Below are 27,537 nucleotides of genomic sequence, written 5' to 3' on the forward strand. Positions count from 1 at the left end.
AAGCTTTAATTTGGATGATTTGTTGTTAAGACAAATTAGTATTACGAGTATTAGCCACACTGATTCCTGTCACGTATATTATAATAGGTCTTAATTAAACATCGGTTCAAGAGCCGCGATAGCGGCAAACTATTTAAGTTAAACTAGTGTTCTGGAATCCATTTAGATTTTATCACTCGATTTTCATTCTATATTACTATCGTGTCCACAGAAGTAACAATACTTTACTGCTAGAGGTTTTTTGTGTTTTTCTTGTAACTGATTTAAGAGTGAAAGCACTTATTATTACTATTGAAATTATCTTGATATGAATTTTCTTAAAAAATTCAGATGGGTTTTACGCGGTATTGAGAATAAGGATGAGCAACCACGAATCAATTAAGCTAATCAATAATACACAAAAGACCGTTTCGAATAATGTTTCACTTAAATAAGATATATCTTATTCAAAACCCTCTTTTGGGCTTTTAGGCTTAAAAACTTTGAATGAGTTACTGTCTTATACTCGGAAGAGTAAGCAATTACGCAGAGCTTTGCCAAAGTAGCAACCGTCATGAAAACACGACGGATTTTTAAACAGAAAATATATATAAATACATGAGTCTATTTTTAAAATATCAAAAATCAATTTATTTTTTTGTTTATTACTGATTCAGTTAATTATTTATAAACAGAACTACGTTAATGATGTTTTTTAAAAAGTAAAACAACGAATTTTGTCGATTTTTAAAAAGAAAATTGTTCAAATCTAAATACGATTATTAAATATGAGCTATCCTTGTCCGCGTTTTCTTCTTTGATAGAGATGGCTGGCGAAATGAAAACAATAGCAGGTATTACATACACGAAATTCATTCTACTATTTGTACATTTTTATCTCCATTCAGACATATTTTTACCTAAATAGTCCATGGAATATACTTCACTAAAGTCTCAATAATTATATTTAAATTTTAAAAAATTGCGCGAAATGTATGTTTTTAAAATAAAAAAATCATGTTTATTTACTTTTTTAGTAAATAAATATTTTTTTTGTATTATTGTAATCCCTAGGTGATATGTAATAAATACTCGAATATTGCTTCGACAGTAATTATATATTTTTTTAAATTATATTTCCGAGTAACATCAAAAACGGACATATCCTTATTTTTTAATCATTTGCACCATCCCCTCTCCTGTTTCGGAGCAGCAGTGGTGCAAAAAGACGTCGGGTCGGGGTGCGCGTGTGTGCACGTGGTCGCGTGTCTGGTCGCGGGTCGTGGCGCGTGTCTCCCCCACCACCATTCTACTAGCAGCGTCTGCCGACTCCACTACTGGCGTACACTTGCGTACTACCGTAGTACGAGCGTAACGCCACGCGAATACCTTATCAGCCGGCGGCGATGCGCTCGCGATCGCCGGGCAGAGACAAACCTGTTTGTTTTGCGCTATTATTCCGTATATTATGTTATAAAAGGAGCGTGGTGTGTAATGGGTTGAAATGCGGAAAGGCAATCACGCAATTTGATTGTGATATTGAAGACATTATTTATAAGTATTTATTGATTAAATGTCACATAACCCATGTGCTAAAAATGTATCTAGAAAACTTCCAGAAAACCACTTCAAGTATTTACATATTTTATTCGACTATTCATATTTGTGGATTCTGCTGATTATCAATCAAGCAATTAATAATACTTATAAAATTAAATATATGTGTAATCTACATGTGGGCATCTTTAAGTCATTTTGAAGATCGAGTTGAATTCTTGGAAATTCAATGTGACTACTTAGGTGAATCTGATCTAACTGCTTAAATAAAAGCAGCCGCTTCTGTTCTGATTGAAGTACCGAACGAAAGTCCTCTTCCGATATCAACGTTCCTACCATCCTGCTATTCCTTGATCAATATGGGAGATTTGAGGCAAACTTTATTTTTATATGTTATAACTATAATGATTTATGTTTAGCGGTGCAAGTAATGTAGACCCCTAATAACACGGTAAATTAGGGGCGTGCTATTTGGGTGCGTGTAGTTGGGGAACTAGAAAATACTCATACTATTTTTTTTTCAATACGTACGTAAGAATCAGGCGCATGGTGAGATATCATCATCATATAAAGTAACAGGCATCCACATAACACGTCCCCAATTTATCGTATTATTAGGGGGCTACTGTATGTGCATAGCTACAATAATTATTCTGCGTTCCATTTAAGAAAGTCTGTCTTTTGCAACGCTGCGAATATGGGCGATCCCAGCACAATATTAGTATTAGTTCATAATGATTACAATTTATTAATTTATTTAGTTGATATGCTTAATTGTTTATAAATTAAACAATTTTAATCAAAACATAAGTTAAACACAAGCAGAATAATATTTAAATATTAAAATTTATTTCTTAATGCACGAATGTATTTCTTTATTCCATTGAGGAAACCCACTACATTTTTATTTTTACAGATTGTCCTATAAATATTAATATAAAAGTTCACATCTCCATACAATATTCTCCAGAGCGTATTCGTTTTCTTATACCTAATTATTCATAAACTGTATTTGTAGTATAAAATCTATGTACATATTTATTTCCGATTAAATACTCTTGGTAAGATATTATTTTCCAACTTATATATAAATATTAAAACTATGTTACAACTAGTATATCTATTTATTTAAAACTACTTTCATTGCTTTCTTTTTTAATTTTTGCAACATATTTTTATCTAATTTATTAAGCATTTATAATATTGTTGCATAATAATTGAAGAGGGGCAAAAAAATTTTTTTTTGTAATTATACCAAACATTTTTTTTGTATTTATCTATAAAATTTTATATTATCAAATATTATATTTCGATAATAGTTGTCTATTACAATTTTTATACTATAATCTAACATATCTTTATAATTAATAAGCATATATTTAGTTTGAATGCATTTTTTTAATCATATTTATATTATACTTAATTCATTATTTATGTTAGCAATAATCTAGTTATTCAGTTTTTAAATAATCTGCAGATTGTTAGCATAGTCAATCTCACAGAAATAAATCTAGTGGTATTAAATCGCCTGATCATGGTGACCAATGTCGCTAGGAACAGTTTTTCTTAATATTTATCTGAAGTGCAGTAGGGAAATTATGGAGGCCCTAAAACCCACATTGTGTGCAAAGATTCAACACAAATTTTAGTAATATATTTATTTCAACAAAAAAAATTAAAAATGATCAATTAAAAACAGCCCCACTACTTAAGAGGTATGAATTTGGCTGGTGGCTCTAAAATCTAAAATTTAAAAATAAAATAAATATTCCTTTTTATTTTTGGGAATATGTATTATATGTACTTATTTTTATTCTGTTATTCGACAAATTTGCATCTTTAATACTAAACACTCATTAGCAAAGATCTAAAAACCTAGAATAATAAGCAATTAATGAAAACTCACTACAATTTTTATATTCTTAACAAATATTTGACGATAATTTACTTCTCTTATAGTCAATTTTATGATACACAGCCACGATTAAAGTATCCAATAAACTTTTATATACTATTAGATATAAAAGCATTATTTATTTGCCTAAGCATTATATTTTATACTATTTTTATTATTTATATGATTGAGATAAACTTGTCATTCGCATACGCTGCGTATATTTGGATAAAAACTTTTTTCTCAACCCTCCTGGAGACGGATAATATAAAAGGAATATTCCTTCAAGATCGTACGTCCTTATGTATAGATACATAAAATTTACCATCTTTTATTATGATCAACATTTCTCGCCGATTAGCACTGGTACCATTTTCCATCACCATAAACAACCCTCATTCGTTCTTAATAATATTCATAAAATCGAATCGATTCTTTAAAATAAAGCCATGCCACGATAGTGCAAGTGCATCTCCCGCAAATACCTGTCTCCGTGTGTTCATTGTGCAGGTATTCTGCGCTACCAATGCGAGCCGCACTTTTATCGGCCTTTTAGAGGCCTTCGACCATATAAATACTCGATCGGTTGATCGTACATCGTCGCTGACGAGTCGCTAGTGTTTATGTACCTGCTATCGAATATACACCATAACATACACCATAATATTTTACGCTATACTAGAGATAGGTGAACCGGTAGTGAACGTATAAAAATGACCGAAAAACCACCACATGAGTCTCTCCTCTACAACTTTCCTTCATTTTCATACAAGCACAAGATTTTATATGATATAAAAATTAAAAATCTAAATACATTGATAAAACATTCTTCATATTTCAGGCTTTGCGCCACCTATTATTACTGATGATTATTAGTTGTTATCTATTTTTGTTGTCTACCATGATTTAATTGCGATTTAGTGCACAATATTCGTAACGGGTTAAAAGTAGGTATTAACTACTGAAGCATTTCCTTCGTGAATATGATTGAATGCCTGCTATTGAAAACGCACAAGTCGAATACTATTGTGTGGTAAAATTGTAAAGAATGTGACAAGCCGTCAATAAGCTAGATTATAATTTACTTTCTACCATCACACATGTTTAAATTAAATTTATAATAATTGCATAGGAAAATATAGAAACTCAGAAAGACCTTAATACGAAATTATTTATTTAAATTAAATTAAGATTATCAATTATGAACTTTAATGTTTACTCTCAAGTAATATTAGAAAGATTTCAAAGAAAATTCTTTAGATATTTGTGGCTGAAAGTATGTATATGAATATTTTCAATCAGAATATCTTAATAACTTTGATCATATGATTAATTGCATATTATTATTTTTTCTCTTTATTAAGCATTATTTATTTAAGGATCCTTGCTAATTACATTCATGAGTCTTAAATTATATTGGAACGTTTATTAAACAGCATTTCTTATGATATTAATTAAAAATATTAAAACAGATGATGATGAAACTAAATAGCATGTGCAAACACCGAAACAATATCGCATCGAACTGCAAGTATGGAATAACAATTATGATTCCAGCGGCACTCAAAGTGCTCTCCGTCAAAATTTTTGAACCATTGAACGGGCCCATTCATTATCTTTTTGACACTATTATAAATATTGTACTATCGCACTTAGCGACCAAATCGATATTTAATCGATTAACTCGTGTTTAACGATTGTGATGGATAATGAGGATAATAATCTGGGTCATTGATTGAGAAGCGCCACCACTCAATGACGAACGATCTGATTCTGGATGCGCTAATGTAATAGCTATGCAATGTGTTGCAAAACTTAATCGATATTTGTAGGAATTATGTGGAACAAATTATGCTTCACTTTGCCATAATTGATTTAATATTAATATTGACTACATATAGTTTGATCAAATAACAGTTAATTTTTAATTAGAGCAAATTGCTCAGCAGGAACGTTATTTCAACATTTTCCAGGGAGAGGCAAAAGTTGGCTATATTCATGGAAGTCACTGTTTAGAATATTTATACTTTATATTAAACGTTTATAAAAAGACTTTTTATAACAATATTACGACTTATAATAAGTGAGAATTGAATTTAGCATATCTATACCGATTTTGCCCGATAGGAGAGCGCAAAAAACAAGAATAAGGGATGTGATCGCAACTCTCTGTGGTATTCTAAAGCTCACAACCGAAAATCAATGTTGCCATATAGTGAATTCTTAATCCAAAAAGTAATAAAATCATGCCTTAATAAAAACGCTCGATTATCAAGCGTTTATATTAAGACTTTTTAGCACAATATTACCAGTGAGAATCCAATAAAGTACATTCAAACCGAATTTTGCCCAATAGAAGAGCGCAAAAAACAATTATCCCTTCTCAGAAGTCAAAAATTCACGTCAAAAGCAATAAAATCGTGTCGGCGTCGTCGCAGTGGGAACGCTCGTTACCGAGCGTTCCCACTGCGACGACGCCGACACGATTTTATTGCTTTTGACGTGAATTTTTGACTTCTGAGAAGTGATAATTATTTTTGCGCTTTCCTATTGACCAAAATTCGATTTAAATACACTGACCAATAATCTTATATCAGAATTCCATAGATATATCATTAAGGATCGCTATCATATTTTTAAAACATAGTGAAATATCGAAGTGCAGACAAAATGAAGTAATATGTGAGATGCGACGTCTTTCTGTACTTCTTCTTCAGCTTATGTTCCAAAACTATAATTATTTTTAGAACTTTTTATAAATGCATTAAAACTATAATTATTTTTAGTACTGTAGAGAGCCTATTTATAAATGTATTAATTTAGAATTATTACGACCAAAAACTTGGCGGCACTTTGGTAACACTGACATAATGGACACTTTTCTCGTTGAAACTCTGGCGGGCTCGCATGCCGGTGCGGGCCCGCGCTCCGTTTATTTGTTAACAACATTCAACTGTGATAATATTCAATAAAAAATACTACTTCAGTGGCTCAATCTGTATTTAAAAACAAAACTAAAAATGTTAGTCTTGTTTTTAGACACGGTTAAAACTGTTAAATTGAGCTTTATATACATCATAGCGCAGCATATAATTAGTTTAACTAAATTTTGCTTAGTAAAAATATATATCTACTGGTAAAAATGTATTTGGACTTAACTAGTGAATATATAAATTCACTGAAAAATACATTTATCACGTAAGGAAATGTAAAAATCATATAATTTTAGTGTGAAAATGTATTCTGATATGATTTTACTAAAATAACATATTTAAAAAAATATTTTTTGAATAGATTTTAAGCTGTTTTTATTTTATTTTCATTGTGGTATAGCCCAATAAGTCATTTTCGCTTTTTTAGGGGGTAGTATTTATAGTATTTTTTGGGTAAATTCAAGGAGGGACAAATACCACCTGTTCTCTCCAAATGACGTCCCTTCTGCTTAGCGGTTTGTCACGTTGTTTAATTTTCAAGATATTAGTTGTTTTGATACTCTTAAACTCTTTAATGCTTCATAGTTCTAGATTCAGGAACTCAGGATTTTTTCTGGCACGTTCCGATATACTTACAGAACATATATTTGGCATTGTATTGTATTTTTAAAGTTTTGAATCTGCAACACAGCTAAAAATTCGATTATCATAAATAAATTACGATGTTAAGATCTTATTGCTTATTGAAAATTTTCATTTTGAATCAATAAACAAATATATTGTATGTATATAGGTTTTCCATAAATAATTTTAAATGTGTATTACTTGTTTTGAAGATATATACTAATATACTGTAATTTCATGAAATTGTAAATTTTCTCCTTAGTCTGTAAAATTTATGTGCTTTTCTTAATGTACAGTTTGACTTTACTGCGCCTTGTATTATGCAATGATCAGTAAGGGTAGTATTTTTTGTGTTTTTTCAAAGTTCAAAAAAAGTCATTGAATCATACTCGAAAGGACGTCTTTAATTTACACTCTTATGATATTCTAATGAATTTGATAAAGACTAGAATGCTTCTGAATCTACTATTAAAATCTTAAAGCTGTATATTAAAATCATAAATGTAAGACTAGAGCTTTTTCATAATCGATGGTAATCACATAAACCTTATCAATTGTCGGCTGTTTTAGAATCCAAATTGTTAGGTTTTTTCTATTACTGTTTACCATCTACGTTTTATAATGGTTTTAATGCTTCTTAAAATAGCTTCTATGATTATTTCTTAGTAAAAGACTCAAAGTAGCGCTAGATAAGTGAGTGATTTGCATGCATTTTCATTTTTTCTGAGAAATTCGTTATTTTTACGGTAATTTATTAACTAAATAATTTAATCAAAGATAGATAGATTCGTATCTCTCTCTTAAAAATAGACACCACTCATTTATATTATTAACTTATAATAATAACAATACTCCTCATATTTATTTTGTAATATTTTTTTTTTAAAACAGCTATCTGGCTAATTACAAATGTGACATAACATTAAAATTATATTTTTATAAAGATCTTGAATTGATATTTATTTATTACAGCATTAAAAATTCATTACATATCAGCACTTAATAAGTATTTAAAATTTACAATCTGTCCGATAAGGATAATCAATTTTCTGAAATATTTTAACTTTTAATTTTATGAAATATGCTTTAATATTTTGTTATGAATGCTTAAAACTGGAATTAAAAAATGTTGCATTTGCTTTCATGCCCCTCAATTTATTATACGAGTTTAATGAAGAAACTGTAATTATGCATGTATACGTATACATAACCATACTCGTAATGCATTATACACACATTGTAAGATGTTTACACACAGTCAATTAAGGTCTTGAAAAGCATTATGTTCTCTCCTCGGTCATGTGACTCCGGCGGAGAGAAATTTGCATTTTTCCCCACGAAATATTTCGGTGCATCGGAGGAACTCATTTATCATCCGTCTCAAAAGCCATTTATTTAATTACAATCAAGCATCAAGTGCTCGCTTCCAGTTTACACAAGAATACTTAATTTTGTTTAGTTAAAAAATATATAACGATTATCTACACTGTTGAACCTATTGCTTAGGAAACGTATTTTTTATATATTTTTTATTAGACTTTATCTCTTTGTCTGTATGTTTAATTATTAATGAGTAACGATCAAGGAAATCGGTCTGTAGGCACATTTTCTTAACTGATAAGCCATCTTTCACTTCCGTTTGCACTAAAACGCAATATATAATTTAAAGCAGCTCAACAGTCACAGAATTTTTTCGATGCCTTCTATTGTACGTTAATTTTATTGTTCATTACGTAACTAAATACAACCAAAGATTTTTCAGGAATAGTATATTTTCATTCTTGAAACACTATATTGAAAGCTAATAGACATTAGTTCTTTAAAATTAATTTTAGAATCAGTCATTATCGCTCATCTCAGAGCAACGTTTAAAAATCTGACCCGGAGACTACACCTGCACGTCACGCGTACTTTGTATGCAAAGCAGGGGTCGTAAATCGCGCGTGTTATTGGCGTGTCCCAGTGCAGAGCACTTCAGCAGGCATAATAGTCATAATTTAGCATTGTCTGGTCGGTTATTAGCGTCGCATTCTTCGCATAATTACAGCTGGGCCTACCGCACGGGGAATTCGCACTCGGATGCACCTTATCAGATGACATCGCACCGTAGATAATTGCCGATTGCCTGTGTGAACCGGGAGCGAAATAGCCTTCCCACATTCACTTTTACCATTATCCGAGACCAAGCTCAATTCTAGAATTATAAGGATTTATTATGTACTAGTCTGATCTATATTTTTTTTAATTTTTCATAATCTCATAACGGTTTTTCACCTATCCGCGCTGTTAGCATTTTTAAGAATATATCTTTGCAATAGTTATTTCCCTTAGCATGTGTGTTTTTAAATTTTTTTAGCACACTTACACTGACAGTTTTGATTTTTGGATCTATCAACCAATACATATTTTTGATATAAGGTTATTTTTAAATTTTCTATATGTACCTATTTCAACATAGATTTGACTGAAATGTAGTTTTAAGACACATTATTCACATATGTTTTTTTCTATTAGATATAGACGTGTTTAATGAGTGCTTGATCCTTATTTTTGCTCCCCACTAATCTCAAGCTGACTTTAGCTTCTGTTATACAGGCTTGGTCATAATAATGGGGCACCCCAATAAATGTGTATCTTTAAAAAATCATGAAAATATAAATAAAAAACTGATCGAGGTTGCTTAAAGTGTTTATTTTCAGCTTATTTTTAATATTTTGTAAGCACACCCTAAGCTTTATTTACAGCTGCAACCATTTTTTGCGTACTGTCAACTAATGACTTGCAGGTTGCAAAAATTGCAGGACATCTGCAATTTTTTTTTTGTAGCTCAATTTTGGATTTGCAATTATATTGGGCTACCTTTCTTTTTAATTTTGCTCATAAATTCTCTATAGGATTTAGATCTGGTGACTGCAGGCCATTTGAAAAGCGTCAAACTCTTTGACGGAAACCAACCCCTGCTTTTTTGCGAAGCGTTGTCTTGCCAAAATCAGATGGTAGCGTGGTCTGTGCTTGGAAATATTCTCCTGTATGGATCCAAATAAAGTGGATTTCAACATTGAAAAATAATTGTTACTATTCACACTACTCCCACAAGTCCTACCCCTGCTGCTGTCATACAACTCCAGACCATACCACTTCCGCCATTATATTTAACTTTGGGTGCTACGTTTTCTTCCAGTTTTTGGCTTTAAATTATAAGAAGCACATTCGTCGAACAATTTCAAAGCAATTTGAACAGCGTGTCGTAGACAATTAATATATTTACTAATTTCCGATCTATTCAGTCAATAATAAGCAATATGCGAATGCAATCAAATTATATTCGCTATGTTAGCTTCATTTAATTTTCGTTTTTGTGTTACTTATTAATATATAATAAACTTTATTGTGAAGCGAACGGGTCGTATCGCTTCGATAGTAGATCTTCGGTGGAATCGGCAGGTCATTCTTAAAGTCGTCAGTATTTTTTCTCATGAATGTATCTTAAAGGTCCTGTTCAAACAGAAGGCGTGACATAAATCCGTGTTTGAAGAAGTCCATGTAGCGTAGTCCGAGTAGTAGTCCGAGCGTATGTGTGCAGTGGAGTTCAGTGTATATAGTCCAGTTTTGTACCGTCGTGCGCATAAGCGGTACACCCTTCCCGCTCGTTAGAAGGGTAGTAAAAATTAAGCGTGATTATACACAGCTGATAGGTCAATGTTGTGCATGAATTGCTACAGTACTCTCCCCCTAGCAATTTATTGTTCAGGAACTCAGGGAAGAAACAAGGATTAGTTAAATATTATGTGGTCTGCATGCGCAGAGTGAGTCGTTTTTTCTAATATATACCTACACATAATTTAAATTAAATAATGAATTGAATAATCCGTATCTAGATATTGGATAAGGGTAATCGTTTCAGGAATAGATTTAAAAAAGTACTTGTATTCTAAGACTTGTAATTGGTAGTGTAATTTTAACTTAAATTTGTAATTAAAAAATATTTTTTTATATTGAAAATATAACTAAGTCGAAATGAATAACCCGAAACATCTAGATTCAAATCATGTATAAACCCTAGTGGGTTATTTAATTACTAGTTTCGAATTAATCTGATGGATTAGAATTAATGATTATGATATATTCATGATTCCGATTGATCATTATCGTGATAAATATTAAGTTTTTTCTTAGATTTTTATGCTAAATTAAAATCGAGCTAGGTGTGTATATATGATATATAAAAAATCTTATTGATTATATTAAATATGTATAGGTTTACTTATTACTATACTAGGTATACTAGGTTTAATTATTATTTATATAAAAGTATTTTTAATCATATCCTATCAAAAGTATTTATTAACATTCATATATAATAAAGAAATGTGTTTTGGCAAAAAAAAAATATTAAATCTTATATTAAAAAATAATAAATATGAAGGAAACAAAATAACAAATAAAAATGAGAACAGTGTGTCAAAAACAATTTGTTTATAATGTTTCTACAAAAAACCTACACACGAACAAGATCTGCGAAATAAATAATCTTACCTTTATTTGTGTCACTGTATTTTTTAAAATGAAGCTTTTTAAAATAAAGATGACAAAACATTTTTTCCAACTCTTTAAAAATCATTTTTCAGTCTTAATTGACAATACTAGCGCTTTCCCAACCGTGGAAACACCTTGGCCGTGGAAGTTCGAGCTTTTCCGACGATGTCCAGACTCTGACGCCGCTGTCTACACAAATATAAATCATGATCAGGGAGCTTTTGTAAGCTTTGGCAAATATGCTGTTCTCCAAATAAACGGCCACTCTTGATAAGCGCGCGTCATCTCCATAATTGTCTGTTCAAATGGTAATGCGAGAGCTTTGATTGCCTGGTGATTGATTGCTTCATACGGAGAGCTTTTAGATGGGGAGGCTTTCGAGCGAAAGCTCTTGAAGCGATAGATAACATTATTCATTTCGAGCTGTTCTAAAAGATTTTGAACTATTATATTCTAGATTTATTGAAATACTAGTTAAACGGTTTTAATGCCTAATGTCCATATTATTCGCAAAATAAAATGTTTTAGAAATATACTGTACATTAACTTGTTAATAACTAACCCATTTATTTATAATCTTGGAAGAACGCACATCATAAGGAAAAATACCATACAAAAACTTATTAACCCACTTTCTCAAAAATCTGTGACAGCAAGAAATTTAAATATAAACATTTAAGCAAAGACTTTTATTGTATATATTGTAAACAAGAACTTTTTAATACATTACATAGTATCTAAACCAAAGCAATTATATACAGACTTTTCAAGGTCACTCGCTTGTTTTTCCTCATAGTATTTTTCGCATCGCATCTCAAATGTACCTGTTGCATTGGCGCCTGCCAATGTTTACGCGGAAAGCTCTCTGCAGCCAGAGCTTTGGCCGCCGCGCGGTTTGACCCACTAACTTTTCTATTTCCACCAGGGTTCCAAAGTGTCCCTCTCTATCTCTCTCTCTTTCTGTGCGTAAATATGACAAGCTCGTCTTCCTAAAGGTGTCCGCCGGAAGTCGGCTCACTCCTCCTCCCACTATTTTTTATTTTCCGTCCCCGTTTTTCGGTTCATTCACGCGATCTGTTTATTTTACGGAGCTTTCGATCTTTTGGCACATGGTGGCACTCTTTTTCCTTCTCTCTCTATCCCTCTTTGTCGTGATGCAACAGCGACAAAATTAATTAACAAACGACACTTGATACTCCATAACGACGTTTTTTTCATATTTTTCTGTTCTCTATAGAAAAATATATCTCAAGGTCGTGTTTGCGTAATAATAACGATAAAGCTTGGACGTTACATCACAAAAAAAACGACTAGAATACACCAATTCATTCTTAACTTTACTGAAAACAAAAAGTTACGTTATACAACATATTAAAAATAAGACAGGGTAATTTAAATAAATTTTATATGTAATAATTTATGTTATAGCATTTAAGTGAAAATAAACATATAATTTAATTTATTTAACTAGTTAAAATTAACTGAAACTTTTCCATGGTTATTACTTTTGCCAAATATATTTTATTTATAATACACAATTTTTATTTTATTGTATGTTCTAAGATCAGGCAGTATGTAAATATATATAAATCTACTTTTATTTGTACATACAAAATATTTTATAAATAACTTGGATTAAAAAAAATATTTTAATAACCGTGAAAACATTTAAAAAACAGAATCTGTGTCTTATTAAATATTATCTATATTGCATTAGACTTATTACTACGTTTAAGAAAAGCTTTTATTTTATGAAAATTTCTTCGTTTCTTTTTCTTTGCATATTACTGCAAAAATTCACACCTGCAAATTTATCAGCTTTGATGAGTCTGGAAGAGAACTGAAAATAAAGTTAGCATACTAAGAAATGTAGGAACGCCTAGTATGTAACAAATAGGACAATAACAATTATGTTAGCAATTGTTTTATTGTAACCTAATGGATATTTTAATTTTTATCAAGATATATGTTACATACGCATTTTATGGACATAAAAAATATTAAAATAAGTTTTATCTTAAATTTTAGAAAATTAAAAAATATATTTTTATTATAAAAATGGTTCTAACATTGCTTAGATTAGCTGCCTGATCTCTTTTAATTGATATTTCCTTTAATGAAGTATAATAATTAAAGCTCTTAACGGACTTACAAAAATAAATATCCATTTAGTTTTTGTTGCCAGTATTTATTTTTTTGCCTTATATTTTATTTATTTTTGAATACTAAGACATTTATTTATTTTTAAATACTAAGACAATACAGTTATATAACGACATTTTATAGGCTATGACGTATTGGCATAACTTGTCAGGTCATAAAAGTTATATATAAAATATTTTGAATAAGGTTTTTAATGGATGAAATTCTAGAAAAATATAAAAATGACAGGATATTAAAATATTAATTAAGAATCAGTTCTATAAATACTGTTATATTATGTTTTAATATATTGTTTAAAAACATATCTGAATTATAGTCGCAAAAGCTCACAGCGCAACAGAAAAGCTTCACAATGGCGTAATCTAAAGTACGAATTTTCCAATAAACAAACATCGATTATTATGGCGTCGACAGATTCAAAACAGAATTTTCTCGATCGAGCAGCCTTTGAACTTACCGCATGGGTTCATGAATGCGGATCCGAAAAGGTCAGCCATATTTAATTTAAGATTTATTTTGATTGTTATATATAATTAAACGTTGCATACTAATTTTATGCACTTCAGAAAACATTACGTTTGTGCCAGAACGTTACTAAGAATTTTAATAATAGTGGGAATATCTTGTTTATATTTTAAGCACTAAGCCTAATCAAAATAATCAGATTTCAAAACCATTATTGTGAGATACTTTTTGCTTTCAATTATAAATCCTAAACCTTTTCACGCAGAGATGACATCAAAGGAAAACACGATCGCCGTCTTCCTGATGATTCATGTTAGAAGAGCAACAAAAATAACTTAGTTTCATCAGAAACAAAACATCGGGAGACCACTGTGATTAAATTATTGAAAATAAGTAGCAGAAATATTACAGTGAAAATATTCACTACAATATTATTGTTATTGTATACCTTATCACTTTTTCTTTTTTCCGGTCTAAATGTTGCCTGTTTTATCACTGTCACTTAAAGCTTAATTGAAAAGAGCTTTCTTAGGCGTATTTTTCTGAATTTGATCAGCTGTACTTTTAATTTTTTTAATAAAAATAAACATATAATTATTTAGGCAATTGCCTTTTTAACTTTATTGCAATAAATCTTTGTGATGCATTCGGGAAATTTTTGATTTATTTTATTTACATAAAGCAGTGATAACGGATGCAGTAACTTTTTCTGTACTATGGAATCCAAAACGTTTATCCTAATATGCCATATTTACTTTAATGTAAAAAAATCTATATACATTATTGGTCGACTTGACTTTCAATGCTCATATTTGTTACTTATTAATGAAAAACACTGATTTATGTAAATATTCTGAATCGTCAACACTACAAGAATCATTAGACGTTCTGATCATAATGTCCTTATTTTTTATCCCCTCTAATCCCAAACTTCTTTTCACCTTCTGATGTATATTTATATACGCGCCTGTGCTGAAGTGTCAGTAAAGCACTATTCTAATCTTTTATTGTCGGTTTTAGCAGCTGTTAATCTTTTTGAACATTTACGAGTCCATCACTTCGATTCAAGTGGCATTATCACCGTTTTCTATATACCCCTCACGTGGGCGATGTATAAGTTTTTTTTACTTCTTTATAACATTTAGTACGTTAGCACGCACAGAAATATATGGATAAAAAACGTAATAAAATCATCGTGCGTATTTTTTTTAAATTGGTATAAAATATAGGCGCATTAATCTGCTTCTTGAGTGACAGTATTTTTTTTAAAGAAAAGTAATAAATATAAAAGTAAACCAAAAGTGTTTTTCTTAGAAGTTGTGTATGAGTACATTGCATTACTAAATTATATTTCTCATATATATTTAAATATTACTATTTAATAACTTAAAATTACTGAATAATTAAATATGCTTTGTTGTCAATTTCATCAGCAATTAATAATATTTGATATGATTTATTTTTTAAAGATAGTCGCAATATTTATTATCATAATAGTATTAATATGTATATACATGTTAGGTAACTTATAAAAAAACATCACTATACTAATCAAAAAAATTAAATATATATGACATGTATGTATGTCACAAATTTAATTTACGCTATTTATGATCACTATATATTTTTATATTATTGATCATTTATTTAAAATGTATTGATAATTAGTTAATTAAGTTGCAATTTGTATACATATTTTTTTACTATATATAGTTTGACTTTAACAGCCAAAAGTTTAGATCTAAACATCATAAATACGCACGATTAATGCTTATTTATACAAGAATATGATTCACATAAATGATATATATATAAATTTGAATGATTTGTGGCGATCATTATAGACTTAAAAAATCATGCTTGATATAGTACATTTAATAACAAATCTTTACTAAGATTTATATTATATCATATTCAATAAATCAATAAGATGATATTGAAAAAGAAAAAGTGACAAATCGTGTTTATTTATCACAATAATATTAATATATCAAATATACACTTTAATATATTTTTACAACAAATTAAACACAATATAATATTTCATTTCTCAAACAAAAATAAATATTTTGGATGAGATGTGTTTATAATTTTTTCTCGAGAGAAAGTTACAGATTTAAAGAGTGTGAGTCATTTAAAAGAGCTGTATCTATACTGTAGATACAGCTTTTTTAAATCACCACTGAGTATTGCAATATTTCTTAAGATTAAATTTATTAACTTTTAATAAACCTATTTTTAGTTAGTGTATACAAAAGCAATATCTATTTAATAAATAAATATAATTATATATTATTTTACAATTATTTAAGGGCCATATTAGAAAAATAAGGAATTTTAATTAATTTTCGAATTTTCCTTTGTCCTCATGTTTTCTTAAACGATTGCTACTAATTAGTTTACATCTGATTTTTTTTTAGATTATCTTAATCAATCACTGATTATATTTTGATTACTTTAAATAGGATATTTTTATTACTATATATTAACTTTTAAATTGATTTTGGGATTATTAAATGCATTTAATACAGTATAATAGCATTCATATTATTAGATTATGTAATTACAATGACCTTTAAAATTTAATGTGTGGCAATAATTACTCTTAAATACTTCATAGTACCAACTATTTAAATTATAAAATTTGCTACAATTATAAATATGTATAACCAACTCGTACCTTCAACCCAAAGTCATGTATACGTATCCCTTTATCGCTACTCTTAATCGAAGATATAAAACGAAGCACAGTGTCGAAATTACAAAAAACCGTAGGGAGCGCTTTCAAGGCAAAGGGCAGGTGGGCTCGCGTTACTTGTGATGTCTAGCAATCGCCTGACACCGTCAAGGTGTTTGCCTCCTAATTAATGCTGATCAAAAAATTAGCATTTTATACGCCCTCTGTTTCTCTTTATGAGATAACATAAAAAAGTCTAGACCGTTTCACTCAATAATCATTAAAACTACGTAAGCAAGCTCAACGGTTTTTAAGAAGAAACATCTGAAGTTAATAAAAATAGATCGAACACTGTCTTGATCATTCTGATACAATTGCCATGAAAATCTTAAATCTTTAGAATAACATAAAATCATAAAAGATCGTCTAAATAAAATATGATAATCTTATTGTCAAAAGTCAGATCTTACTATTTTTGAATTCCAATAAACTAAAATAAATCATACAGTTTTTGTACTTCCTTCAAAATTTACTTAAAGCAATATGTATCTATTTACTTTTTCATGGTGTCACTCATTCAGCAAATCCAATACGCGAGAGGTAAAAATATCACCGTTACTTTTGCTTTGTACCAATTCGTATTGTTTTGACGGGAACGCGTGTACATTTTGGCAACGTGTGAACGGACGCTTATCATACATTGTTTGCGAAATGTTCACACGGTCTCGCAGACACGATTATATATTTTACATTATAATATAATGAGACCGGTAGCAAAGATCATTGGACACTGAAAGGTGTTCCGTCCTCTCCATTTATAAAATAGGTACAAAGTGCCATAAACTTCTATATCTATATATAGTAGGCTATCCTTTCATGCAGCATATTTTATTAATTATTTGACTATAAAGTGATACCAAATACACATAACAGTGCAACGTTCAAAGAACGAATGGTAAGAGAGCCTACCCTATAAATAATTTACCATTTAGCAATATTTCCAAGTATTTAAAACGACAGATTTTTAAGGTTTTTGGCAAAATTTGTGATAAAACATCTAGGATGCTCGGCTTCCTTATGCGGAGCGCGTGTCACTTTAATAATTTATTATTGATTAGCATCTTTATATATTGCTTTATTGTCTGGAATGCAAGTGAAACGAAGTACTCCTTGTTGTTGGAAAGAATTAATAGAAAATTTCTGATATTTCTACAAATATCCATATTTGTATTTTAACATTTTTGACGTAGCGTCTACTCAATAAAGTACTTTTTAAATATGCGGTGTCAACAACGTATCATTACTTGGTGACTTACAGCTGCAAGCTTTAAAGTGTCTTAGAGAGTCGCGATCGCTTCCCTTATTCTTCCCCGTTGCGGTCAGAATGTCAGCCATTGAAAAATCTTCTCTTGTAGGAACCATCCATATTCTTAACGAGCTTGCCAAGCTTAATATGTTTTAGTAGTAGCTATGAGGAGTTGGAAAAAAATATGTGGGATTGTGTTAATTCATTTATTTAGGTGTGCACTATAACTGTTTTTTCAATTATTTTTATATTAAATTGTATATATTTTTTTGTATAATGTTGACATATTGGAGAAACCTGTCAAGTCATAATCGTCAGATTTTAATAATAAATAATATTTACAAGTTGGGTTATTATTTTTTGTGGCCAAATACCACACTGTACTTCCGCCACAATATTTGACTTTAGCTAGATATTTATCCGACTTTTCGACGCACATGCTACACCAGGATTTCTAAAACCTTAAAAAAATAATAAAAAAAGGTATGATTATTTAATAAATTATTGCTCTAGAAATTTTAGAATAAATTAAGTTTTTATTATTTTTTTTATATTAACCAATATTAGTTTAAAATTACCTCAAAGTTGTAATAATCGCAATTTCGCCCAATCTTCTGAAGTCCAATCTCGGTGTTTTAGAACCCACTCTAACCTTCGAGTTTTATTTATTTCTAAAAGCCACGGTTTGTATCAGGCTTTACAACCTCTAAGTTCCACATTGTTGTTCTTTTCAAACGTCATCCGCTTGCAGATACTTCAGCAGCCAGCTTTGAAGGCGTTTTTTGACAATTTTTAAGTGACTCACGAAGCAAGAATCGATCTTCTTGGGCAGTTGACATTTCTTTCCTTTCAGTTTTTGGTTTTGATTTGCAAGAACCATATTTGTTGAACCGTTTTTGGACACCTTTTTTCTTTTAAAAATTAATAAATTAGATGTACATTTTTCTGAATTCCTTGCACCGTTGCAGTATAATATTGCTAAGCTGAGTCTCGCTAAAATTAATTGATTGATTGCGACTAGCCAGTCTGTATTAGTAATAGCCATTAAGACAATCAAAAAATACATATACTATCAATATGACAAACCACTGATTTCTAACCGCTAACCACCCATTCCAACCTCCCGATTAGAACCGAACCGTTGACACTGCATAGAAAAACACAATCGGATCCGGCCGACCGGCGTGCATCCTGCCAATTTGCCAAAAAGTCAGCAAGGTTGGCGAACTCTGAGGTCCGAGACTAAAGCGGCCTAATTTAGCGGTTCGAATCCGTCGGTGAAAGACGCATAAATATTAATTTAATACAACACCTGTTTCGTTTCTTCTGAACACCAGACAGGAGTCAGGCACTACTTGACTCCTGTCCCGGTGACTCACATCATGACTAGACGTTTTGGCTTTACCACACTAAAAAAAATCAATGCCAATAAACTGTATTAGCAAAGCTCTAAATTAAAGATGAAAAGCTGAACTCGACTCAGGAATAATTTTTTAATTTATTTTAACTTAATTTTATTGACAAAAACACATGCAAAATATTTAGGAAATATCTATTACGTTGAATGACTACGGAATAGGGCTGGTGTTTCTCAAAACAAATGTGTTTTTGATAGGTTTGATGATAGGTTTTTTAAAAAATAAGAAAATCTTGCTAAATTTAATTTAATGGGTTTTTAAAATTTACCTTCTAGGAAATAATAAATAAAAATTTTCGTAATTTTTTTTATTATTTTATGATTAAAAAATGGATCGTAAAATATACTATTTCTATAATTTTATGAGTCCTTTTCTTATTCAATAAATTCTCATATCCTTATGAAATGTTCTTCCCGGACGTTTCATATGGCTATATAGAGACTAAAGACCGTTTCGCATCATTCACCGAGATTCTTCGTTAACAGACCGTGAAAACGATGCAACAAAATGGACAAGAGTCTGCGGGTATATAAATCTTGCAACGCGCCAAAAAGGAACAGAGAAGATTTATATATTCAAAGCAAAATCCGAAAACATCCTAATTATTGCGAATTTATCCAGAATTTGCATGTGATACGAATTTCAATGGCGCATTTGATTTAGGAGAAAAAACTAAGACTAAATGTTAAAATATTCTACTTAAAAAATATACCAATTCTTAAAATATAAATGTGATCCAAAATAAATAATTTAATAATAACTCATTCTAAAATCATAATGGACACAAATAATCGAAGGATCAGAACGAATCAATCTACTTTGATTGATTGCTGAGCGTCGATCTACGAAGGATTTTCGGGCTTTCATATTTATACCCGAATTATATAATAAATTGTCCTTAACATTTTTGAAACAAAATAAAAATTAAAAACTCGATTTATGTTCGCCGATATGCAAATTTTGTGGCGTAACTCTGTGAAAAGTTCCCATACATTTTCGCAATCTGCCGATTCCTACACGGAATCATAGTACATAGATTACCAGAGCAAAGATAAGGCCAATTAAAGTAATCAAGAAAATCGTTAACAATTTTTTGTCATTCAAATACTTCCAACCTCTAGTAAAAGCTTGCAATACACAATGCATATTTTCATACATCTGGCACGGACCCACCCTTTTTTATGAATCGGTTGTAATATATTAAAAATTTTCGCACAAATTTAATTTTGAACAACAAAAGCTCTCGAGAATTCGCTGATTTGATAGTGGAATAAAAAAATTTGATTCGGTATTTTTTTTGAAAATTTTTTGCGAAATAATTCTCAAGAATAATGTCGCATATTTTTAATTAATATATCGTTGATTAATTCCATGACATAAATAATGAGACAGTTGTCCAAAGTTATCAGATTTGCTAGTGCTATAAATTGTGTTTCTCAATGTAACAATTTTGTATATATAATTTAATTCAATAGTTTCCAAAGAAAATCAAATATTTGTAAATTTAAATGTAAAGGAAATTCGTTTGAATTTTCATTTTATATTTATTTTTTCATTGAAAATTTAAAAACGATCTCACCGTCAATCCGCGTCAATAAAATGCAGATCCGAACAATCGATAGTCATTCAGTGCCGGAGGCGAAAATCGAAACTTTGACCTTACTGCCGGTGGAGCCGTGACGGTGACCACTAGACCATTACGGTAAATTTATTTTCCGGATCAAATCACACCCACACATACACACGAGCGAGCATTATTAAACACACTCACTCATTCAACTAAAAAAAATAACAATGATTCTGATACATTATTGGCGATAGATGCATTCGAGAGCATTTAGCCAATCGCTCGTAAAATATTTTTAGAAGATCGAATCCGATTTTCTAAAAATATAAAATAAGTCTTACTTACACGTATATTATTTTTATATTATCTTTTTAATTTTAAACACTGATCCGTATGTAGTTCATCAATAGGGTGTGTAAAATTTATACAATAGTCTGAACTTTAGCTTTAAAAATATATTTAATATATACGATTATTAAGAGAAATTAATAATTGCTTATCGTTCTATTAAAATATTTGTTTAATCATTAAAAAAACATAATATGCATTTCATTTTTCTAATATATTAGTATTATAGTTTATAAAAAAAAATACAAAGAGACTGGTATATTGATTCAAGATTGCAAATTGTATTGATTTTTAGAAACATAAAAGAGTCTATATAAACCATACATTACCAAGTTCTGAAACTTTTTGATCAGCCCCCGTAATTTCAAAATCAAAAACGTTTTAAATTTTATTTTATTCTTCATTCTCTTTGAGCGAAATTGGCCGGAGCGGCGCTCGTGTTTACACGAAGATATTTGCGGAAGACGAAACAACCGGCAGCTTTTTCCTTTTTCCGCACTTATTTTTTTACCAACGAAATATAAGATTAATTTAGGATCCTCCCAGCTGTCCACTTTAAATATAAGTTCATTCATTAGCGTCCTTTTATAAATAAACTCAACGCTTGGATTTCGAGCCAGAGAGCTTTGCAACATTGTCGCATGACTCTTAGGCTTCAGGCGTGCGAGCTTTTACTTTATGGTTGTTTGATATTTGGCAATACATAAGCTTTCAAGTTGATTTGTTCAAGGTCATAGTTTTGATCTTGCGGGAAATATTTGCTTTGTGCGCTTTTTGAATATGTAACAAATCAACCCCTAATCGCGTAATAAATATAACAAATTATGCTGTGTACAAATTGCAAATTTATAAAATCATATTTTGCTTGATATATACATATGTAAATATTCATGTTCAAAACATATTTGCATTTCATTTTAGTACATTAAGCTTTTAACATTTGCACGTATAAATTAACTCGATATATGTACATATTTATCAATTCAAAATATGTAAAAATACAATCATGATCTTTTATATATATTATATAGCTATATTTAAGTTGAAATTCATAAAAAATAACGAAACAAACTTTAGTACACTTATCAAAATAATAAATTATTTGTTCTAATTATATAATTATAATTAAAAAATTTTCTTTATATATACTTAAAAAATTATAATCGCTATTTATTATTTACACATATGTGACGGCAATATTTTTTTTTTATAAAATAAATCTTTTAAAAACAAAAATAATACCATTACTTTACGAAGCTTATTTATTTTCTTGACACCTTAATTCCATATATGATTATTTTATAATTTTATTTTACAATATCACATTATAGAAAGTCCAGAAAATTAATTTGATTTAAATTAAAATACATATTTTATTCTGGCCAACATCAAACAAAAACTAAACTATCTAAAAAAAATTTTTAGAAAAACTTTTAATTTTTATTAATTTAAAAATAATTAATATTTAGATATGTTATAATTTATAATATCATTATTTTAATATCATTTCATGAGTATTTTAGGCCAATTTTATCAACATGATAATGTTAAAAATATATTTTATACCTTATTTGATCTCTTTTTGTGCTTTACATTACTATACAACATTAAAATATGAGCTTTTCTTTATTTATATATTTTTTATATATATATACAGTGAAATCTCAGTATAACGAAGCTCACGGGTCTGAAGAAAAAAATTCGTTTTTTAAACATTTTTTAGCATAGTAAAGTTACATGAACAAAACATGATGAATGTATGACATTCATACATCTTGATTTCATTATTTAATTCAGCTTTTTTGCGGATATTAGGGCAAAACAATACAATTTTTGGTCGTTTTTTTTTATTATATTATTTTTTTATATTCAAGCGTCGACTCTGGTCATGACGAGGTCGGTTCACTTAATTTGTCCGACCAGCTCTGATTAAAATGACGCTGGCAGATTTTCCCGCGTGATAACCAACCTTTTATTGTGACGTGCTCGCGCGCCGTGACGCTTCAACTGTAATTGCGTCTACCGTCTGGCGTCTACCAAAAGAGCTTTCACCTCGGCGTCTGCCGTCTACCATCATTCTGCTCCTCTTATCTTTCACTACCGACTTCACCCTTCAACGCTATCTACTTCTGATTGATGAACGATTCTCCTATTTTTATTCTAAGGGAAATTACACGCAAGTCTGACACTCATAGATAAGCTAATTTTAGACATTTAAAAATTTAATTTCCTATGTGATATGTGATAAAAAAATATAACGAAAATGTATCTAAAACAGTGTTATTTAATTAATATTTGTCACAACAAAACCCTTATTTTTTAGTGTAAAAACAAAAACACGGGTTTAGTTTGCGCCTTTCCATGGTCACTAACCTCTTGTGCCTTTCGAAAGCGGTGACAAAATATCTCGATTCTAAAACCAAGGTCGATGTTGTCTATACCAACTTTCAATTAGCATTTGGCAAAGTTTGTCATAAGCTGCTTCTTCGGATGTTAAGCAACTTCTTTTTCCCGAACAGTATTGTTAGATTTTTATCAAGTTAAATCATTGCAGTCAGTATATGAGCTATAGCAATCGTCACTCTGATGAGTATTTTGCTCATTCTGGAGTACCACATTAATCAAATTTGGGTCTTCTGCTCTTTTTGTTTTACATACATGTAGCAATTAATACCCCAGAATATTTATAAAATGATCTGAAAGTGTTTTAGAATATTCACACAAATTCTCTCTCCTTGAGAAGCCCTACTTTGGAAAAAATCATAGCAAAAATATATGTACAAAAAAATTAAAAACCGACCTCAAATAATGAATCTGAACTAACTACAGTTGTTTGAGATGTATGGTCTGATGTATTTCATGTATAAGTTTCTTCAGCCTTTTTTATACATATGTATACATAATAAATAAAAGGAGTGGAACATTTCCTTCAAGAGCACCCACATTTTAGATATTACTTTCACAATAAACATTATTATTCAAAGGGACAGATTGTAGTTTTTTTATTGTAGTGCTAAAATTTGTTTGCAAATTATTGTTAACTTTATTGCTTTTTGAACGTTTAATAAATATTAGAAATGAAAGAAAACATTCAACGAATTTAAATTAGTAACAGTAAATTTAGGTATTATATCTGAATTTTCAGATCGAATACCTAAACAAGGAAGAAACAAAGAAATCACGATTAATATTTCATTACAATAAAATGATATCGGAATATATTTTAACCAGTAGATATATATTTTTACCGGCGAATATATAAATTATCTAGTGTCAGTACAATTATATGATTTCAACTTTTCTATATGTAGTAAAATATATTTACTTACTTATCATTATTTATTTACATCCGATGTATAAATGTTACAGTAAATTTGTATTTTTTTTTTGTAAAGTTACATTTTCCCCAGTAGATATATATTTCTACTAGCAAAAATATAATTCAACTGATATGCTTCTGTAAAATGTCTATGAAGCTCAGTTTGACAGTTGCGAAACGTTCATTTGCTGTTCAAACCCAAGCCCAAAACTAACCCAATGAAAGTTTTAAGACTAATTATAGTTTTAGAACTTTTAATAGATCAAGTCCAAAATACAAACTAATCCAACTCATCTCTCAGTAGAAATAAGCTAAAAAATAAAAACAGATAGACATCGCATCTCACGTATTGCTCCATAGTTTATCTGCATTTTGATATTACACTATGTTTTAAAAATATGATAGCTATCCTTACCGACTTTTAATAGAAGAGGACTTATCAAAGTATATTCAAACCAAATTTTGATTAATAGGAGAGCGCAAAAAACAATTATCCCTTTTTAGAAGTAAAAAATTCGCGTAAAAATCAATAAAATCGTGTCGGCGCCGTCGCAGTGGGAACGCACGGTAACGAGCGTTCCCACTGCGACGGCGCCGTCGCAGTGGGAACAAAAATTCGGAAAAAATTCGCGTAAAAATCGATAAAATCGTGTCGGCGCCGTCGCAGTGGGAACGCACGGTAACGAGCGTTCCCACTGCGACGGCGCCGACACGATTTTATTGCTTTTTACGCGAATTTTTTACTTCTAAAAAGGGATAATTGTTTTTTGCGCTCTCCTATTAATCAAATTTGGTTTAGATCTGCTTCATTTAATTTTCACGAATTGTAATATAACGCTGGATAATCGAGCGTTTTCACCACGATGGCATGACTTTCAGCTGCGAGTTGCGATCACGTCCATTATTCTTCACCATTGCGAGATTTATCTTGATTAAAAGTGAATATTTTTATTACCAAAATATAAATAATATGAAGCGTATTATTTCGAGAAACGCATGTTTTGAAAAAATCCACTAATATTAGTTTTTAGGATTACAGACTAAATAAACGCATGTGTCTAGTCACCGTCACAGTCAAGGTCGAGTTATTAATTGATCAGTGTATATGAAATTAGACATGCGTGTTGAGCTTAAATTTGTCAATTGAACAACTTGTACGATAAATGACAAGTTTTTGGAAAAGCGAAATTTTGGATCCACTAGATATTATATAATACATACGAAAATTAACAAGAATAAATAAAAAAAAATATTAGATTCTTAAAAACAATGTGCCACTTGTCATTGTTAGCGTGAGACTATCCAGTTTCATTTTATATATTTATTTAATTAAATATTTCATTAATTATAACGAGAAACCTAGAATAAAATTCTCTAACTAGCATTAATCCCTATAAATCACCTGAAAGGTTAAATGGTACTATATATTTTAAATCTACTTTACAGACATATAAACCATTATCCAAATATGTATTATATTATAGCAACATGTATGATAACAACATGATTTTATAAACCAACTCTCTTTGAATATTGTTATACCTGAAATATAAATATTATCCATTAGAAGAAGAACGGTTAGTTATTTTAATGTCATGATTGCAGTCAATAGAAAAATATGGCTTCACTCAATCTAACCTTTTTTTATGAACTGAAGTAGCTCATTATTAAAAATTTTAATTTAATTTAATTATCACGAGATTAGGAAAATCTAGATAAATTTTATCTGTGATTGAATTATTTAATAATTCCTAACCTTGATCTCTCGTAAACGATACAAATTGAAAAACACATATGGGATTTGATCCCAGATCTTTCAAGTCAATATACAGCGGTTATTGACTTGAAAGATATGTATAAAGCAGTAGGTATTTTTCCGATTTCACGTAAATTTTCTTTTGCAATTTGATATGAAGAGGTATGAATGATTATGGAAACACTTTTCAATTAATTTTATTTCATTTAGTTACCTTATTAGATATATTTACAATTGATTAACATATCTTAACGTGCTTTTAATTTTGTTAAAATTCCCAGTTTACTTTCACCGTCCACTCCGCGTCCAAGTTTTCGCTTTATTAAATATAACTTCACTCCCCCCACGAGAGATATCTCTCGTCCGGAAATAAAATGTAGTAGAAAAGTTTTTCATTGCGTTTCTATCTAGATGGATGGTCTTGGCTAGGTGCCAAAACTCTAAAGGTGTACACTTTGTTTTTCACGGCGGACCGAATCGAACTCGAAACATATTTTATCCGATTTTTTTATACCCAAACAGCCGTAATGCATTCGATGACGACCGGAATTTCGTCTTAAATTTGTCAGGAAATTAATGAAATCGCCCAGGAATTCTCGAGAGACACATTGCCCAGTATTTATTCATGTATAATAAAATCTCATTCGAAATAGTTTCGGTTTATATTTTAATCTAGTTAAATATCGATATATTATCGGAGCAAAAACCGCAAAGTGACGTTGTTAAACAGGAACGGAAGGTATTGAAATCTAACCGCTATTTTTTGTGTCACTTCCATATCCGATAATTAATTCTACCATAATATATAAATTATGCACTATATTTTATTTTAAAATGTAATGTATAAAACATAAATAATATAAATGAGCTTTTTTATATAATATATTAACGTAAAATATTCCCTTGAGATTTAAGCCGAATAATCTATTTACAATTTTATAAATTAATATAATATTATATTATATAATATGCTGGTACAATAATAATTATTATTA

The 27,537-nt window shown here is 29.8% G+C and overlaps 1 protein-coding gene across 2 annotated transcripts in view; it reads left to right on the forward strand.

The window, feature by feature from the left end:
• The window catches only part of LOC148226107 (uncharacterized), a 97,885-nt gene that overhangs the window by 17,048 nt on the left and 53,300 nt on the right, over positions 1-27,537 (forward strand). The gene's annotated exons all lie outside the window — the stretch shown is intronic.

Source organism: Plectrocnemia conspersa, unplaced genomic scaffold (genome assembly GCF_051122295.1).
Source record: "Plectrocnemia conspersa isolate PC_06_02 unplaced genomic scaffold, ASM5112229v1 ptg000014l, whole genome shotgun sequence".
In the NCBI taxonomy this organism is placed as follows: Eukaryota; Metazoa; Arthropoda; class Insecta; order Trichoptera; family Polycentropodidae; genus Plectrocnemia; species Plectrocnemia conspersa.